Source organism: Apium graveolens, unplaced genomic scaffold (genome assembly GCF_009905375.1).
Source record: "Apium graveolens cultivar Ventura unplaced genomic scaffold, ASM990537v1 ctg7820, whole genome shotgun sequence".
Taxonomy (NCBI): domain Eukaryota; kingdom Viridiplantae; phylum Streptophyta; class Magnoliopsida; order Apiales; family Apiaceae; genus Apium; species Apium graveolens.
Window position 1 is genome coordinate 67,529 of NW_027420657.1, and position 16,074 is coordinate 83,602.

A 16,074-nucleotide genomic window follows, 5' to 3' on the forward strand; every position below is an offset into this window, starting at 1 on the left:
GAAAATAATAGGAAATAATAAGACTATAAAAACTGCAGGAACCACAATCGTTGAGTCCATAGTACAAACATAAGAGTGAATGAGTTACCAAATCTAAATCCAACTCCACCAACTAAAGGAAAAGACAGTAGGTTCTGGTAGTCAAAAGCAAAAGGAAGACCCCAAAACATATATACAGAAAATTAAATGAACAAGTTTAAAAGCTACACCACCACATGTCACTTGTGATTCACAATCCAAGAAAACCATGGTGCACATGTCATGTATTTGTATGCTAAGGACAAGTAATTACACATACATTACAGAAAACATGTGAGCCGTCATATAAAGAACATGAAACTTATGGCGCAGGATGCCTACCCAGTACTAGCATGTGAGCTCAGAACATTTAGTATTAGCATGCACTTCATGTTACAAGAAGTAAGGAGATAAAGTACATTAAAAGATCGACTCTCGGCCACCAGAAAAACAGAAACGCTAAATATAAGAACGTCGTGCTGATAACGTGTTATATTTATATAATAGATATACTAGAAACTAGAGAGAAACTTTGGAGAGGATAATCTTCATCTTATTCATATATGTAAATAATGTACAAACAAGCCTTTATATAGGCCATCTAATCATAGGTTACAAGATAATGAAAAGCCAAAGGCTTGGGAGATCTAAAGCTTGGGAAGGCAAAAGGTTGTGAACTTCAAAAGTTGTGTTAAGCAAAAGTCATTCACAAATAGGTTGTACATAACAGTTCTAAGATTTTGACCTATTTTGATCAACATTTTAATTTTGGGCTTGTTTTGAAAATATCAAGTTCAAAAAGATTTTTGCAAAGATTATCCTATTTTAAAAAAATATAATAATGTGTTTTTTTATTTTATTTGCAAAATTACCTTCTTTGATTTTATTTTTTAAACAACTAAGATTTTTCTGCGATTCGATTCAATAATTGCAACATCAACATATTTCTACAACTAAATTCAAATTCAAATAAAAAAGTTTATGCATTTAATTGCATATCTTGTTAATTTTGGTTGCATATTATTTTTGTAAATATTTTTAAAAACTAGTAAATCGCAAAAAAGGGTATTTTTGATAATTTCTCCTTAATCTATATTTTAATTTTTTTAAAATTTGATGATATTCAAATATTATTATTATTGAAATCAAATGAATTCATATATTATAAACTACCTTTGAACAATAGGACCACCGAGAGAAAAGGGTATATTTTATCGTAATTTTTTAGAATTCGAATTAATAATAGAATAATAGAAAAAAAATATTAAAATTATATAAGGTTTAAGATTTAAAATTGAATTAGAGTAATGGGTTTAAAATTTGGATCAGATTATAATACTAATATGGATAACTTATAGGTTAAGAAATATGGTTTTGTATCGTTATAAATACATCATATTCGTCTTTCTCATTTTTATTATAAAAATTTGTAGAGCTTCTCTATAGAAAAATCAGCGATCTTATAAAATTCGTAGAAAATTCATAATAAGTTTGAATTCGCTGATCTTTGACTTTTCGGAAAGGTCTTTTCGTTCTCTACAACTTTCGTGTTTCGTATTTTCCAAGAAAACATCGTTTGGAGGGTCAAAAGGGAAAATTAGAATTTGATCAGAATTGAAATCGTGGAGTTTTTCGAGATATGAGATGTTTCGTTTTGATGGATTGCTAACGATTGATTATGTGCTCTACTATTGATTATCTGTTTGCATGATTGAGGCAAGTAACTTTTCGTTGCTCTGTATTATTTGTTTGCCTACGTGTTGTGTAATTAACTACTCGTTACTCTGTATTACTTATTTGTTTACGTGTTATGTAAGTGACTATCGGTTGATCTGTATTATTGCGTGACCTTTGTTTGATTAGATGTTCTAAATATGTATGTAGTTATATGTTGCTCCGTATTTATTGTGTAACATGTCATATTATCTGTGATTACATGTTCTCCAATATTTGTTTAGTGATTATAAGTATGATGTCGGTATGTGATTAATAAGATAACAAATTTTTGGAGATCCCCGGTCTTAATCATGTATAAGAATTAAAACTCGATCACTGGGTAATATGATACATAGAACTTAGAACTAGTTTATGCACGTTCCAGAATACATTGATATCTTGTCAAGCTTCAGTTTCACTTGACGAGAGACGTAAACTAGCCCCCCATCGAATAAGAATTAGAAACCGGTCACTTTTGAAGTGTAGCATAAAGTATAAGATGTCGGTCACTGGTAAAGTGTGGCATAAGGTGTGATTTAGGACTGTTGGACTAAAGATAAGAATTTGTTATTAATATTTATTGATTGATTAAGAATGTTGATTATGGGAATTATAAAACAACATTCGTTTTGATCATTGTCATAGAAAATATATTGTGTGATTTTTGTTATCGAATATTTGTGCAATCCAATATGATCTATGTTATGTGTCGCATGTCTAAGTTGTGATTTTGAAAATGATATAAAAATATTATTTTGATCCGTTGGACGGTAGTTACTTGCTGGGCTTCGCCGCCCATCCTTTTAATATTTCAGGTTTCGCCTAAGATTTGAATTGGATAGCATTAGAGTTCGCGGACTTAAAATTTGAGTATATTGACTTTTGGACTTCCTCTTTTAGCTGCGCTTTCGTATAATCACCTTTGTAATAGAATTTTGCATAAGTAAATTATATTTATTTTTATTTAGAATTAATAGTCCGAAAGTGCGGGCTGTTACACCTAGTCATCGATATGTATATGTGCTACCGTATAATTGTTAGTCGCTAAACACGCGCTAAAATTCACGCAAGTATACGCGTTCGTAAGTAATATAGAATATCTTATAGTTCGTTAATTCCCACAGAGAATTAAGTTTGTAATTTCAGTCAATGTATTTATGCAACAATCTATGGTTATTATTCAATGCTAAGACGATTAATAAATTGAGATTGTTTTTAACTAAAGTTAAGCTAACAATTATAACTAAGAGAATAAGAATGGTTGAGTTAATATATATGACAAACATGGGATTCCAACTTCATTCAATAGTCTTTTCGTTCTTAACCTTAGCATGTAATGGTGATGATACTAATCAGATAAAACGAAACTGATAAACGCCAACTTTTGTTGCACGAATACTATAACACCCTCCAAATCCGGGGTATAGATTTGGGGCATTATTAACACTAACTACTTACTAAACCTGTACAAGCAAGATATAAATAAAATAATTACCTCGAACTACTACTACTCAGGATCTTTTCAAGGTTAAGGATTGAAAGCAAGAATGACAAACCAACTTTATTACAAACCAGTTTAAACAATCTGTCTCAAGAACTCTCTTTGTTACAAAACATTATTCTATTTACATTTTAAACTAAACATCTTTTATTCAAATTATAACTATTACTCTTCCTGCTACACCTGATCTGACAACTCAAAGCTCTCTTCTGGGATAGGGACAAACACCCTTGGTATAAGAGGGTCCCGCTGCTTGACTCGCTTCTTGACTACTCGGGTTCTGATGGGTTTCATTTTCTACCTTAACTGAAAAATAAGGTGAACAACAATAAAAGGGGGTGAGCCAAAATTGCTCAACAAGCCTGCAATAATATATATAGTGTAAAGAGAGAAGAATAAATGAACCGGTGATCTGCTGGTTTGAACAACCATCTGTTTCTGTAAAGAATCATAATTTGCCATTACTGGCGAGTGCCAAATGAACAAGACTGGAAATAAGAACCAACATATGCACTATAACATGATGATCAGTCAGGATATAATACGGATCTATACCCAACTGCATAGACCCAACCAACATAAGGGGTACCCAGGCAACTATGGCCTAATAATAAAGGGTCCGGTTAATACCCGGGCCATATCGTAACCATCCAATCCATAGCTTAGCATCCAGAACAATCGGTATGATTTTGATGTATCCCAATATCAGGATATATTAGAGTATATGTAACAAGAGTAAAAGTATTGGAATAAGAATAGAGGATTCAATAAATTGGGAGAAATCAAATCGAAATGAAATAGAAACAAGAATCAATAATTATGTATCAGTGTATGTGAACAATAAATATCAAGGTGTAATTGTTATGGAAAGTGGGATATATTTCACTATTCTGAACTTAGAATAGGGGAAAAACTTGCCTGGTATGCACTTCACCTCGTGCGATTCACTGCCTTCTGCCTCTTGCTTGATTCGCCTTGAGGATATGGAATCTATCATGGAAATATATTTGTTTAGATAACTTAGTTTATACGCGTATCTCGAATTGATACCACGTAACCCTAATCGTCTACCCATACGATTCTATCTGACTCGCATATATAATTATATAGCACATAAGGTTCACATAATCACGTAAATCACATAGTACATAAGGCACATAATTGATTTTAGACTCATAATTATTTTTAGAATCGATACTAGACTTGAACTCGCATTAACAAACACTATCTGGTTCGATTTCTAATTTTTCGGGATTTATTAGACTCGATTCTACCCCTAATAGGGCCTATAAACAATTAACTACCACAAGACAACTCGCTTCTGAAAGAAATTATGATTTATATTTATTTTTAATGAAACCGGGTCATTTTTCTGAGTCTAAGGGTCTTCGTTTTACTTAAATCGGACTAACGGTGTAATTATTATGCATTAAACAAGATTTAATTAATTATAAATCAATAATAATTATTTGAACATAATTAAGTAAACCTTAATTATATTTTTAAATAATTAATATTTATTGTATTTTAAAATAATTAATCGTTAATTATTATAATTAATTACAAATTGCTACAATTAATTACAAATTATTACCAATTATTCGATTAAATCGACTATTTATGAATAATTATTCAATACGAATAACTACAACTATATTCGAATAAATAAACTAATGCTCGAATAATAATCCAACTCATCAAACTACTACTCGTACAACTACTAGTTACTCGTATTATTCGATTAATTATCGAATTATTAATCATATTATTTGATACATTTAATCTTATTTATTAATTAATTACTTAATTATTAAATAATAGATAATTAAATAAATAATTAAATAAATAATTAAATAATTAAATAAATAATCAATTTCGAATTTCTAAATTAATAAAATAATTTAGAAATTAATTATAATATTTTTCAGAATTTAAAACTAATTTTTTTTAGGTTTTTAAATTATTAAAAACTAATTTTGATTTTTATAAAATAAACTAAATAATTAAAATTTTAAAAACAGAAAACAGGGAAGGGTTTCGGGTTCTGGAGGATCAAACCCGGGTCGTTTCCCGAGTCGAAACCGGATCGACCTCGGGTCACCAAGAACAGACCCTTGGCTGCCCAGAAACCCGACGCCTGCGAGCTTTTCCGGCCAAAATCCGGCGACTCGATTACACCTCAGCCTTCCACCGTTTCGACCCCTCTTCCCCTGCACTCCATCACCACGACCTCCTCTTCCCCGTCGTTGCAATCGAAACCACGTCCAGATGCTCATCCGTCTTCTCCAGCCAATCGACGGCCCGCCACCGACGTTTTTCTGGCCAAAACACGATTTGCCACGTTCGTACACCAAACTTCAACATCGATATGCCAAATCAAAGCTATAGAGTTCCTTAATCTATCCCAACAATCCACAATAACCAAAAACATCTACAAATTAATAAAAATGAATTCAAACTTTACTAAAACCCGAGAACTCGAACAATATCTTCTAGGGGTTATACGAACCAATTAATCATGTAAAATCATTCCTCAACTTAATATAAAGCTATACAACTCATCAGAACAAACAAACGATTCTTAAATTAAAAACCCCTAAATCGAACATGAACCCTAAAAAAACGAATTGAAAATCAAATCAACAACACATAAAATTGATGATATGAATATAAAGTAGAGATCAAGAGGATTATTTTGGTTACTCACATGATCGATTTGGTTAACAGAATCACGTTCAAACATGTGGTTTAATTTCTGCCCTGTTCTTCTCCAACACGGATTTTCTTTATTTTTTTTTCTGATTTTCAATAATTAATTAATGAATAATTAATAATAAAACAGCTATTTATACTAATGAAAATAATACCCCTAAATAAAATTAAGGGTCTAATTACACATCTAATAAAAATATTTGGCCCCAATTTTTATGATTTTTGGGTATCAATTATGAATTTTTAAATATCCAATAAATACAAAATAAATGCCAAAAATTCCCAAAAATTGTGAATATTACAAAAATGCAAAGAAAAATGATGTTTGATAATTTCATGATCATACAAAAATAAACATGTGATTTTGTGGGGGTTTTGATTCCCGAAGGGGTCCAAAAAAGTCGTTTTTCGTGAAAAAGGTAAATTTGTAAAACGTCTAGGGGTTCAGAATAGCGATATGGTATAGGTCGTTCTTGGAAAAATAGGGCCAATTACCTTGTTTGAAATACGGGCTTTTAAAACACTGTTTAAGTTGTACGGGTTTTGATATAAAACCTATAACATATAATAAAACTCTTAATAATTACCCGAAACACATTCCGATCAAAACAGACATCACGTAGCACATAGCAGTTAGGGTTTTACGACTTAACACACTTAATCACATAATAATACATATAATTATCTTTATTAGAGTATAATACAAGCGTAATTTTCTCGGTCGTTACATTCTCCCCCTTAATAGGATTTCGTCCTCAGAATCACGCTATGAAAATAACTGAGGGTACTTTTCTAACATATCACTCTCAAGTTCCCAAGTTGATTCTTCAACCACGGGATTTCTCCACAAAACTCTCACTAATGGTAGAGACTTATTTCTCAATACTCTCTCTTGCCGATCCAAAATTCTTACTAGTTGCTCTACATACGAAAATATTTGCCTGAAGTTTTATCGGCTCATATTCTATTACATGCCTTGTATCAGGGTTATACTTCTTAAACATTGACACATGAAATATATTATGAATATGCTACATATGGGGCGGTAAAGCTAATTCATATGCAACTTTTCCGACTCTCTTCAGAATTTTGAATGGACCGATATAATGAGGCTTTAGCTTGCCTTTGTTGCCAAACCTAGTCAATCCCTTCCATGGTGATACTTTCAACAGTACATGCTCTCCTTCTTGATAGTCCACATCCCTTCTGGTTGGATCTGCATATTTACGTTGTCGATTTTGCGCAGCTTCGAGTCACTTTCGAATAAGTTCTACTTTTTCCTTGGTCTGCTGAATCAGTTCTGGACCTAGAATCTTGCGCTCTCCAACTTCATCCCAACATGTAAGTGATCTGCATTTTCTTCCATATAAACCTTCATAAGGTGGCATTCTGATACTCGCATGATAGCTGTTGTTGTAAGAGAATTCCACTAGCGGTAAATGCTCATCCCAGTTGCCTTCAAAATCTATTACGCAAACACGTAACATATCTTCAATCTTCTGAATAGTCCTTTCACTTTGCCCGTCCGTTTGAGGATGATAAGCGGTGCTCATGTTTAATTTGGTTCCTAGACATTCCTGGAATTGTCTCCAAAATCTCGAATTAAAACGGGGATCTCGATCCGATACTATGGACACAGGTACTCTATGACGCATCACAATTTCCTTGAGATATAAATGTACTAACTTGTCAAGCGAAAACCTTTCGTTGATTGGAAGAAAATATGCTGACTTTGTTAATCTGTCGATGATAACCCAAATCGCATCGTGATTTGCCCTGGTCCTTGGAAGTCCCACTACGAAATCTATTGCTAAGTGCTCCCATTTCCATTCTGGAATATCTAGTGGTTGTAGTAATCCGCTCGGGCGTTGATGTTCAGCTTTGACTTTTTGGCACGTATAACACTTACTGACCCATTCCGCTATCTCTTTCTTCATATCTGGCCACCAAAAGTTTTCCTTCAAATCTCTATACATCTTGGCAAGGCTCTTGTCACAAAGCAGAAAAGCTGGACAGACACCTCAGACTCTGAAAGTGAGGAGAACTATGCATTGATGGCAAATGTTGATAAAGAAAGTGCTGAGAGCAGTTCTGAAGCTGCTGAAACAAAGGTACCTCAGACTACTTATGCTTTTCATACTGATGATATTAATGAGTTGAGAAGATATCTTAAAACCATGTTTGTTAGCTATAGAGATCAAACTTTAACATGTGAAAGATTAACTTCTGAAAATCTTGCATTTAAGAAAAGGAATGATTTCTTAGAAAAAGAGTTAGTCATGTTCCATCAAACTCAGAAGGATAGAGATGATGCTTTTTATGTTAGGAATGAAGTGCTAAAATTAAATGAATCTCTAAAAACTGAGTTAGAAAAGGAAAGAGAGATTATCAGGACTTGGACTAACTCTGGCAAAACAACTCAAAATTTGCTAAGTAGTGGAAACTGGAAAGAGGGCTTAGGTTATAGAGAAGATAAGAAAGATAAAGGAACTGAAGAAATTAAGTCTGTTGATAAGCAAAAGCCAAAGTTAAAACCTGTTAAGTTTGTAACTGTAAAGTCTGAAAATGAAAAATCAGAAGTTACAAAGGAATCAACTTCTGACAAACTAAAACAGGAAAAGACAGCTGAAGTGAACATAGGCTTAATGACGAAGAAGCAGCTTAAACATAAGCTGAAAGATGTTAAGAATGCAAACAAGGTAAAATCACCTAGGAAAAATAGGAATGGAAAGGAAGGTGTGAATAAAAGCAATGATTATAAACCTGTTCCTGATGCTCCTAGGAAAACATGTCATAATTGTGGAAGTTCTAACCATCTGGCTTCTTTTTGCAGGAAGAATAAGAATATTAACTCCTTACCTTCAAAATCAGGAGTTAAGAGTCAGTCTGTTAGATACAAACCACAAAATCCTTGTTTTCATTGTGGTAGTTTATGGCATTCCATTTATACTTGTAAGGAATATCATAGTTTGTACTATGATTATTATCAAATAAAACCTTCTTTGAAGAAAGTTTCCATTGTTCCTTCTAGTGTAAATTCTGATTCAAAGTCTGATAGTGTAAGTTCTGATAAGAAAAATGTTAACATAAACTCTGATGCTAAATCCGCTGTAAATGTTAACAAACTTAATAAGGCCAAAGGATCCAAGCAAGTCTGGGTCCTTAAAACTAATAATTAGTGGTCTTTGTGATTGCAGGGCAACAGGAAAAATATTCTAGTTCTGGACAGTGGATGTTCAAGACATATGACTGGAAATAAGGCCCTGCTATCAGACTTTGTGGAGAAAGCTGGCCCAAGTATTTCTTATGGAGATGGCAACATTGGAAAAACATTGGGATATGGCAATATCAATCTTGGAAATGTCATAATTAAACAAGTAGCTCTGGTCTCAGGACTTAAACACAATCTACTGAGTATAAGTCAAATCTGTGACAGAGGTTATCATGTTGATTTCTTTGAAGAACACTGTGAAATTGTGAGTAAATCTAAAGGCAAAGTTGTTCTGAAAGGATACAGGCGTGGTAACATTTCTGAAGCTAAGCTTTCAACAAGTACTGATGGTTCTGCAATCTGTCTGATGAGTAGAGCATCAATTGAAGAAAGCTGGAATTGGCATAAGAAACTCTCTCATTTAAATTTCAACAATATAAATGAACTGGTCAAGAAAAATCTTGTGAGAGGATTTCCAAACACAGTATTTGCTCCTGATGGTCTTTGTGATTCATGTCAGAAAGCCAAACAAAGAAAATCTTCATTCAAGAGCAAGACTGAATCATCAATTCTTGAGCCTTATCATCTAATACATGTTGATCTATTTGGTCCAGTAAATGTCATGTCTATTGCAAAGAAGAAGTATGTGTTGGTCATAGTGGATGAGTTCACCAGATACACATGGGTGTATTTCTTGCACACAAAAAGTGAAACTGCATCTATCTTGATTGATCATGTCAAACAGCTGGATAAAATGGTCAAAGATTCTGTGAAAATTTTAAGGAGTGATAATGGCACTGAGTTCAAGAATTTGATAATGAAAGAGTTCTGCAAAAGCCATGAAATAAAGCAAAAATTTTCTGCTCCTGGAACTCCACAGCAAAATGGAGTTGTTGAAAGGAAGAATAGAACTCTCATTGAAGCTGCGCGTACAATGCTTGAAGAAGCAAAGCTTCCAACCTATTTCTGGGCTGAAGCTGTGCAGACTGCTTGTTTTACTCAAAATGCAACACTCATTAACAAGCATGGAAAAACACCATATGAGATGGTGAAGAAAAAGAAGCCAAATCTGAAATATTTTCATGTATTTGGATGCAAGTGTTTTGTTCTCAAGACTCATCCTGAACAGCTATCAAAGTTTGATCTAAAAGCTGATGAAGGAATCTTTGTTGGATATCCACTTTCCACAAAAGCCTTCAGAGTCTATAATTTGAGAACAAAAGTGGTCATGGAATCTATCAATGTCTCTTTTGATGACAAGAAGATTACTGGTCTTGAAGATTTCATTGACCATGATCAGCTGAGATTTGAAAATGAAGACTCAAATTCTGATACTGAAAATCCTGACAGTCTAAGTCCTGATACTGTAAACTCTGATGGATTAAACTCTGATGTTATTGAAACTGTGGTGACTATGTCAAAGGAAGATGCACCTATGCAGGGGGAGCATACTCAAGATCCTACCACATCTCAAGAAACATCAGAACATGCAACTGGCTCCTCAAGTTCTGATTCGTCAAGTTCTGATAAGCCAAGCTCTGATAGTGCTGAAAATCTAAATACTGAAAAATCCAACTCAGAGAGCATAGTTTCAGGGGGAGCATCAGAAAATGAAAATGAAGATAGCATGGATCATGGGGGAGCATCCAGTTCTAGAGAAAACCTTCCATCTGCAAGGAAGTGGACAAAATCACATACACCTGATTTGATAATTGGAAATCCTGATGCAGGTGTCAGAACTAGAACAGGTACTTCAAATGAATGTCTTTACAATTCTTTTCTCTCTCAGACTGAGCCAAAGAAAGTGGAAGAAGCTCTTCAAGATGCTGATTGGGTGCAAGCAATGCAGGAAGAGTTGAATGAATTTGAAAGAAACAAAGTCTGGACCCTAGTGCCAAGACCAAAGAATAGATCTGTTGTTGGTACAAAGTGGGTATTCAGAAACAAAACTGACAGTGATGGCATAATTACAAGGAATAAGGCAAGGCTGGTTGCAAAAGGATATTTTCAACAGGAGGGAATTGATTATGATGAAACATTTGCACCAGTTGCTAGGTTAGAAGCCATAAGGATATTTTTGGCTTATGCTGCTCACAAAAAGTTTACTGTCTTTCAAATGGATGTGAAAAGTGCTTTTCTTAATGGAGAATTGGAGGAAGAGGTATATGTTGAACAACCTCCAGGTTTTGTAGATACCAAACATCCAGATTATGTCTACAGGCTTGATAAAGCACTTTATGGACTTAAGCAAGCTCCCAGAGCATGGTATGAGACGTTAGCTCAGTTTCTTCTGGAAAGTGGATTCAACAGAGGGACAATAGACAAAACACTGTTCTACCTCAACCATGGAAAGGACTTACTTCTAGTCCAGATTTATGTTGATGATATCATTTTTGGATCTACAAATGACAAACTTTGCAAGAAGTTTGCCAAACTAATGCAGTCAAGATATCAGATGAGTATGATGGGGGAACTTAGCTATTTTCTGGGCCTTCAAGTCAAGCAAAATGAGGAAGGCACTTTTATTTGTCAAACCAAGTACACCAGAAACTTGCTAAAGAAATTTGGAATGCAAGATTGTTCAAGTGCATCCACTCCAATGGCCACTGCTACAAAACTGGATAAGGATACCGATAAATCAGTAGATATTACTGACTACAGAGGTATGATTGGCTCTCTACTCTATCTAACTGCTAGTAGACCTGATATCATGTATGCTACCTGTCTTTGTGCAAGATTTTAAGCAGATCCAAGAGAACCTCACTTAACAGCTGTAAAAAGAATCTTTAAGTATCTTAAAGGAACAGCTGCTCTGGGATTATGGTATCCTAGAGAATCAGATTTTAAACTAATAGGTTACTCAGATACAGATTTTGTAGGGTGCAAAATTGACAGGAAAAGCACAAGTGGAAGCTGCCAATTTCTTGGAGGCAGATTGGTTTCTTGGTACAGCAAGAAACAAAAGTCAATTTCCACATCAACTGCAGAAGCAGAGTATACTGCTGCAGGAAGTTGTTGTGCACAGATTCTTTGAATGAAGAATCAGTTACTGGATTATGGGTTAACATATTTCAAAATCCCTATTTACTGTGATAATCAAAGTGCTATTGCTATGACAGGTAATCCAGTTCAACACTCTATGACAAAGTACATCAGCATCAGGTACCACTTCATAAGGGAACATGTGGATGACGGTACAGTGGAATTGCATTTTGTTACAACAGATCAACAACTGGCAGATATCTTCACAAAACCACTGTGTGAAGCTACTTTTACAAGATTGATAAATGAACTTGGAATGGTTTCAGGTTCTTTCTCTAAATCTGCTTAGACTTGTTCTGTGTTATCAGACTTTATGCTCAGTATTTACAGAATTAATCTCATTGTATATTCTGTGCTTAATTGATAAATGTCTTTAAGTACTGACTGTTGTCTGATATATATTTCTAAACTCTGATAAGTGATATGTCTGTTCTAGTACCTATTCAATCCTATGAGGATAAATGTGCTAGATACTGACCTAGTAGTCTTCAATAAACAAATGATTCCATGTAAGAAGTAATTATTTCAGTGGAAATCTTATGACACTAGCAAATTCTGATAATTGAGCTTAGTTAAGTTTACTTTGTATATCTTATTACTAAGTCATAAATTAGAATAATGCTACTCATCTGTTAAGTTCTGATACTAGTAAAACTGCTGAATGTACTAAGTGCTGATAAACCTCACTTATTAAAAGAAAAAGCAGAAAGATCAAAGAATAAAATCAGGTACTCCTTTGAGATCTAGAGTAAAAATATGGAAGGGACGACCCAAGTGCATTGCTGGTATTAAGTAAATATGCATTAGAAAAGCAAAATATTTTCTTGGTGACTTTTCACACTCTATGATTACTGGAGAAATACTCTGATAATAGCATAAATTCTGATAAACAGTCGTGACTCACTTACACTGAGAAGCCACTGTAAAATAGAATTTCAAAAGATGCATAAAATTAGCACAAAACAGTTGAGGTGGACTCAAGCATAAACTCATTCATCAGTAGGTTTCAGGACAATGACAGCTCCTTAGCAAAATTTTAGTTATGCCTTATTTCTAAGATGTACTGAAGTGAATCATACTTTACTCTTTGTCTGTTATTTAGCTTAATGCACACACTAATCACTCCATCTGAATGATGAAAATTTCTGTGGTGGTCTATGTTATTTTAGATAAACAGTCATTGTGTCACTTTGCACTAATTCTGAGGACAAGTTCTAGTTACATGTTCTGATGATTAAGTTCTGACGTCTATAACTCAGAACTTGTATGAGGATTTACTAAGATGGGCATTCCTTTTTCGAGTTAAGAAATTATGTTCTGATGACTGTTAAGTTCTGGTATAGGTCTAAGTTCTGATTTCTCAGTCTAATCCTTTACTTGGCTTATCTGTGAATAAAATTTGATAACAGTCTCAGTTCGAACTAGAATATGTTGAAGTGGAAGATTAATAGTCGCTATGATTAGGATTAATGGTATTCGTCCTTGAACTGTCCACTGTTTCTTGTTTCTTGTGCGGTTTAAACCATGATTCCTCTTTCCAATGAATGTTATTCTTTTTCAAAGTCTAGGGAGACGAGGTAGAATTAATTCTACCTGTCAGCATTCAATTTCTTTGCGTCTCCTGGCATTCTCTTGTCTATATAAGCAACCACTTCACATCAGTCTTTCCATCACATTCTTCTCACACACTTATCCTCCTTTTTCTTTCAAAAACACAATGGTCAGATACAACATATTTTTGAACTACCAAACCTTCAATATGGAGCTAAGTTGTGCCGATTGGCAGCAGGAATGGCATGTCACAGCCATTCCTGAGGAGATATGGGACTCTGTCCCACAGGAGGTACTGACACGCCTCCTGTTCTTCTATATGGACTTTCATCGCCATCTGGAGCGATTGGAGGAGGAAAGGCTGGAAGCTCTCCGCCAACAAGAGTGAATCATCAGACTCGCCATTCTGTTTGTCGAGAGTAGGAAGAAGAAGATGACTTAATCTCGTCTTCTTCCTGTTTTTCTTCATCATCAGCTTTGTCAGGCTTCTTAGCTAGGACTAAGGCTGTTGATGTTAGGATTAGAAGCTTAGGGAAAATCTTGTATAAGTATTGATGTAATTTCCATTTCATAAATGTATTGTCTTGATATATTAATGAAAATTGTTTTTACTTCAAGATTTTGTCTCTGAGTTATTTTATCTTGTGTTGATAAATCCTGATTGATATTCTGATGACCATATAACTTTTGTTTTATATTAAGTTCTGATTCATTTTCAGCACTTACATATCTAATTTATCTTGGTCATTTTCATGTGATGTATTTTCAGAATTTCAATGATGCAGTGAAAAATAATTCAATCAGTGCTAACGGTTTAAATTTTGAATTAAAACTGTTTCTCTTGATAAATGGAACGGTTTTTCCTTGAAACTAGGCAACTGGGTAAGTAATGATTCCTGTTTTCTCGAGCCCAGTAACTGTCCGTTATTACTGCATGTCTGACAGGTGTCCAACGGTAACATTTTTGTTCAGAGTATAAGTACAACAGAGAGAAGATTTCTTTAATCTTTTATTTTCTTTACATTTTATCTCTCTCCTTTCTTTTACTCTCTTTCTCTTTCTTTCTCACGTTGGTTTTTCATACAGACATTATCTCAAACACCTAACAGGCATACTTGAATCTCAATATTTTTTCACATGGCGCCAAAGGATTTAATCATTGATGGAGCTAAGTTTGTTCCAAACAACTATGCTGCAATTCTTGATCATGCTGAAGCTCCATCTGAATTGCATTTTGTGCAAGATCTTCTTGCACACAGTGAGATTGGGTACGCATTAACACAGCCTGAAGTCTTTTCGAGTCAACAAGTTCTGACGTATTGGCGGACTGGGCACTTTGATGATGGTGGTAAACATGGCACTCCCAGTATTGTTTTTGAAGTGGGTGATTCATCTTATGTAGTCACTCCTGGTACAATACGCAAAGCTCTACATCTCCCAGAAAATTGTACTTTTTCAACTCCAGAGGAATCAGCACTTCAGGAGTTAATGGCTGATTTGGGATATGAAAAGAGTTTGGCAAAGCTTGGACAGTTAAAAAGGGCTAATATCAGAAGAGAATAGAGTTTCTTCTTTGACTGCATCACCAAAGCTTTTGGGAACAAATGTTCGAATTTTGATGCTATCCCAATTCTGAGTCAGCACATAGGGTATGTTATTATTCATCAAACTCATTTTGATTTTGCAACTGGAATAATTGGTTTTATTGGGGATAGGATGACAGAGAATAGAAATATTGTCTATTTTGCTAGATTCTGTCAACTTCTATATACTTTTTGTACTGATGAACCTCAATTAGTCAGTTCCTCAACCCCACCTTTTAGAGTTGCAAAACGATATTTTAAATGATCTGGTAAATGCTGATACTAAGAAAAAAGTGGTTAGACCATTACAGATTCCTCAGTCTGTAAAACAGATCCTAGTAAATGCTGATCCTGATACTTATAGATCTGTTTACTTTGATTTCCAACCAACCACAAGCACCCAAAAACCATCATCCTCAGCACCTACCACTCATTCTACTCAACCTACCCTCAGGAATTATCTCAAATCCTATCTCTCTACTTCACAGATTGTTCAACCCTCATCCTCCAAGCCAAAGAGGACAAAAACTATTCCTCAAACATCTCGAAAGAGAAGGAGGATTGTATTGAGAGATGAATCTGATTCTGAGGAACAGGTTTCTTCTCGAGAACCTGTTGTTACTGAAGCTGAGAAAGAGGTTTCTCAGAAGGATTCTGCAATTGGGGGTTCTAGGCTTCTCAAGAGGCTTAGACGAATGATAGTTCCTGAAACTCCCAAGGAATCCAAATCAACAAGGAAG